Source organism: Aptenodytes forsteri, unplaced genomic scaffold, assembly GCF_000699145.1.
Source record: "Aptenodytes forsteri isolate BGI_AS27 unplaced genomic scaffold, ASM69914v1 Scaffold154, whole genome shotgun sequence".
Classification (NCBI taxonomy): Eukaryota; Metazoa; Chordata; class Aves; order Sphenisciformes; family Spheniscidae; genus Aptenodytes; species Aptenodytes forsteri.
This window is the reverse complement of record NW_008794083.1, coordinates 634,269-639,799: the sequence shown is the minus strand read 5'-3', so window position 1 is coordinate 639,799 and position 5,531 is coordinate 634,269.

The following is a 5,531-nucleotide window of genomic DNA, read 5'->3' as shown; positions in this document are numbered from 1 at the left end:
AACCAGAGCCTGCAGAAGAGGCAGTTGTACCACTACAGGGGATCGCCCCCCCCAGCCTCTGAGCGGGAGCACAGGTAGGGATAAGCCTGCTGATGGAAAGAGTTGGGTGGGGTGGTGTCACAAACTCAGCGGACACTGGTCTGGCTCAGTCTGCGCATAGCTGACCTTGTGCCTAGAGTCCAGAGAGCTCATTCTCACTTGATTTGAAATGAAATCTCTGAGGAGCCCAGCCTGTCTGGAAAAGCTGGTAAACATTCCTACTAAGCCAATCAAGACTGCCTGCAAACCTCACTTTTTTTATGCTATTTGGCCTCCTTAAACTAGCTGAAGAAACATACCCTTGAGACCTGGTTTCAGCAGTATACAACTGAGGAATAGCAACTTCCTTCCAAGGATATTCGCTAAAGCATTCTCTAAAGCCCCTCAAACAGTGTGGTTCTAATTTTTGATGGAGATTCTGAAGCATTGCTAGAATACAAATATAAATTGCTGTCATCCCCAGTTTTATGGAGAAAGAACAGAGGTGAATGCAGTTGAACACTGACATGTCCTCTGAACGAGGAATCACTCAAAATTAGCAGTCACTTTTGAAAGCTGAAGCTTAAAGCCTTTCATTTACATATGCTTAACAAAAATACACATATAAGTTCCACTGACTTAGATGGAAAGAAAGACTCTGTATTTGCCAATATTCTGGACAGTACTGACTGTCTGAGTACAGCCTACTAAAACCATGAAACTCTTCAATGTGAGCTGTGATTAGGGAAACCTCCCCTTCTTTCCCCTCTCCTCTTTATAGCTCTTAAATATAAAGATGTTGATAACTTAAAAAACATAGTCGTCAGAGCGATGTCTTTTTCAGTGTCTTAAGGAGAATCAATTAGTACATTGGCATTAATCACGATGTAACAATCAAGGTGCAAGTCACTTTCTTCACTGCAGTGCAATTTACAGTTGTAAAGAGAAACTTAGCTAATATTTAATTAACCAAGGGTTGGGTTACTTTGTGCTGTGGATAGGAAATTCAGATTCCTACCATTTCAAGAGGAAGAAAAATAATTACACACAGATGTGGAATAATTTATTTGTTCTGTATTGACTTGTGAAACAAAATACCAGCTGTAATTATGCAACCTGATTTCCTTTATTTACAACAGCTGAACAAAATATCTGACAAGAGAGGTGTGGCCTATATCAGTAGCATAAACACTGTCTAGAGTATGTGATGTGTATCTGTAAAGCAACATGTTATTATCAATTTACTGCAAGATGTACTGTTTATTTAGCAGAAGTGTATTTGTTGTTCTTGTTTATCTATTATTTAGCTAGAGATACCATGGTTATCACTTATCAGCTAAAAATAAATTAGTGTTTACAATTCCAGAGTAAAAACATCATTCTAAGTGCTAGCTAAAAATGAGTTGTTTTTAAACTGTTGTTGTAATTAAAAAGCAATAAAATGTGTACAGTCCTGTAGATAGGCTTTTTGCTTTTGTGCTGGTTTTGGCTGGGATAGACTTAATTTTCTTCATAGTAGCTAGTATGGGGCTGTGTTTTGGATTTGTGCTGGAAACAGTGTTGATAACACAGGGATGTTTTCGTTACTGCTGAGCAGTGCTCACACAGAGTCAAGGCCTTTTCTGCCTCTCACGCCACCCCACCAGCGAGTAGGCTGGGGGTGCACAAGAAGCTGGGAGGGGGCACAGCCGGGACAGCTGACCCCAGCTGACCACAGGGATATTCCATACCATATGATGTCATGCTCAGCACATAAAGCTGGGGGGGAAGAAGGTAAAGGGGGGGACGTTTTGTCTTCCCAAGTAACCATTACGCGTGATGGAGCCCTGCTTTCCTGGAGATGGCTGAACACCTGCCTGCGATGGGAAGCAGTGAATGAATTCCTTGGTTTGCTTTGGTGCATGCATGGCTTTTGCTTTCCCTATTAAACTGTCTTTATCTCAACCCACATGTTTTCTCACTTTTACTGTTCTGATTCTCTCCCCCATCCCAGTGGGGGGGAGTGAGCGAGCGGCTTTGTGGTGCTTAGCTGCCACTGGGGTTAAACCACGACAGTTTTATGGCTGCCTTTCATTTGTCTCTTAGTGTCATGATATACCAGCGATACACTAGACTTCTTGGCATAGGGTCATGGGACTGATTCTTCTCATCAGCAAGGGGGATAATTTGCAGCCTTGAAAGTTGTGTTGCAAATGCTGGCTCCATCTCCATTTTTTCTGCCTGGTGTGTGTGCTTTCTATCTCCTGATGTCGTTTCTGTTCAGTTTTACTTTCTATTTTTTTGCTGAGGGAGGAGATACTACAGTTTCAAAACTTGTCTAAGTTTTGCACTTTGATTTTTCACTCCTTTTAAAAATTATTCAAGATTATTTACAAGACTAAGGGCTTTGTAAGTCTGGTTGCAGTGTCAGTATGTGTTGCATACTGATCAACTGTTGTTTCACAACAATAAATAATGTAAATGTAATTAAAAATCTACTCTAATAGTTTAGTGATCATACTGACGTGGGGAGAAAAATTTTCTCCTGTTATCTTTGGCATATTTAGTTTTGTAATACAAGCCCTACAGAGAGAGCAATAACTACAAACTTTACTACACAACAAAATGTAACAATATTAAGTGAAATGCCCACACTTTGGTTAATATAGCCTCAAGGTATAAAGAGAGCCTTTAATGCATTTAGTAAGAGCTCTCTGTATTTGATCTATTTCTGTTTTGCAGCTACCTACTCCGTGTGCTGCAAATGAAAAACAGAGATGACCATCTATATGTCAAGGATAGTAAATTATATGTGAAGATGCTGTTTAGCTGGTCTAAGTGCCACTGGTTTGAATCTTTCTTTAAAGAACTAAGAGGAAGCAAGTCTCTCACTTGAAGAAATCACTACTTAAATAGATGAGACACAGTCAAAAAGCAAATAAAAGATATGCTGCAATCCAAACTCGCCAGACTTGTCTTATATCTTGTTAGCAATAAGGCTCTTAGAAAAATAAGCTAATTATCTTTACTGTTTAAATTATAGTGTAAACTAGATCAAAGGATTAAGAGATGAAGAATGTGAAGAAAAGCGGAGGTGATCTCATAGAGTGTTCATGCCAAATTAAGCCTTGTTATTTAAGACTCTTCCACTGGTGTCTTACAAGATAAACAAAAACTTTCTTGAAAGTTTTAGATACTGTTCCTTTTTTTACTTCCAGCAGAACAATCTAAACCTTTTTCTCCCCCCCCCTCCACCTCCCAGTATTCTACTGTTTTTTGCCTATGCAGGAAAAGCATACTGTAGGAAGGTTGTAATTCCCAGCTGCTATTTCTATTTTCTGTGTTCACAGAGAGTGGAGTTAGTTCAAATGGCTCTTTTACATATGGTAACGTTGACATTTAGCTACAGTTAGGAATCCCCTTCTTGAGGCCAGTGGATGGTATAATATATTTGCTGGAGGCTAATAACTTGAGCTATTTTGGCACACACTTGAAACAGATCTTTGTTTCCTGGTATGTAATTAAGAGTAGCATCACTTTAACATCAGACATATCTCTTGTGCCTCATTGCTAGAGGGATCAATTAGGAATCCAGGCCATTTCCCATATAGAGGTAGGTTTGAGTTTTTTTGCAAGCACTTAAGCTTGACTGACTGCTCATATCCTGAGGACTACAAATCCATGGCCTGTGTCCACCCTTCTCCCTTTCAAAATGACTAAAATGCATTTCCTAATTATCTCTTAGTATTGTGTGTCTGACTGAGATGATGTATGTGCCAAACTCGGATGAAGTAAGCCACAGGTTTCATTCAGGAATGCCTTCCTGAAGAAATTATTTAAACAATAAAAAGGAGTCCAAAGGTAAAGTGTCTGATGGCCATCATGTGAATCCTCTGTCGGGAGCTTCAGAGATCACAGCTCTCCAGCTGGCTCTCCTAAGAGGGCCTTTAAAATCCTCTCCAGTGGAAATAATATGTTTGGTTTGCTAACGATTAAAACTTCCACCACAGCCAGTAAAATTCATGCCAGAGCTGAGGTGGAGGGCTCAGCCCTGAAAGCCTTTTGGGTCTGGAGTTTGTGTGGATGGCGGCGTGAATCCTGCACTTGGTGCTTTGAGAGCTGATCCTTGGCTTAAGGCTCAAGAATCTGGCCCCTGCTGTATCTTCCAGTGTTTAAACAAGAAAGCTGTTTTTCTTCCGCTGTTTGCGTCATAATTATGTTATTTGCTTCAAAAAAGATGTCAATCTGCTTCAGAAGATTTTTACTTCTTAATGAAGCTATTTATTCTTTCCTTATTTTTCAATTGCTATTTTCAATTCTCTTTATACATACATTTCTAATGCAGTCATTTGTTTATGCACAAAGCTAGCAGTAAAAGTGAAGAACGGAATAAAAGGGGGGAATACAAATACATTAAATATACTTTAGTTACAGGGAACCATACATAAAAATGTATTAACATACCAGCTAAAACACAACTTCTCTAACTGAAACATCTGTAAATGTAAAAAAAGTATTATATTTATTTGCACATTGGTGAAAGGTCATTTAAATTAGTTCCAATTTATGTACTATTGTTCTATTACACCATCACCTTTCATGTTATAAGTTAGCATGTGCAACATCCTTCTGTCTGCAGCCAAAGATTTCGTACATAAGAGCTGAAGAATAAAGTACACACACACAAAAATATAAAAAGGAAAGAATGATAAAGGAATGAAAAATGGCTGATTACATTCTCCTCAAAACTCTATTAATTTTTTTTTTTTGCATTTTCCTCATTGTTCCTCTATAAAATGTTTCCAACAATTTTAACTTAGTTTCCTTGATGCTGATTTTCATGCATCAACAATTTGTTAAAAGCAGCTTCTGCCATTTCTGCATAGAACATGAGTCAGAATATTTTTTCAGACTGAACTCACTTGCTCTCCTGCTCTCTCCAGAAAGAGTGATTAACAGCCACTGTTTAAAAATTCTCATTAGGCACTTTAACATTCAAGCTGTGGCCCTGCTATGGTTTCTGAGGTCCTGACATAGAATCCTAGTGACTTCAATATAGGTTTGATCATACAAATAGATTAGCTAGGTATCATAACAGTCAATCTGTAAAACATATTTGTTTCTATGCTGCTGCTACAGCAGCAGTAATTCTACAAAGGGAAATTCTTTAAAGAAGCAATAGTTGTTGTTTGAAAATATCAGATGGGTGGAGAAATCTGGCTGACAGTCCAAGGGGGATCAGCACAGCGTCTGGAATTGCCATGCCAGCAGGAATCATTTCTTGCTAATCTAATTTGTGTGTCCCTTTCTGAGCGGTTACAACAACTGTTGCTTCTCTTAAATGGAAGGACCATAAGACAGAAAAAAATGCATCGGAATTGCTTGGATGATCTTTGCGGATCCCATCCTATTTCCCTTCTACTGCTTAGTAGGCTGCTAATAGCTAAGGCAGATGAGTCTAAGCAGGGATTATGTATGTATGTATGTATGTATTTATTTATTTATTTAAACAAATGTATAAAATGGCTTTTGAT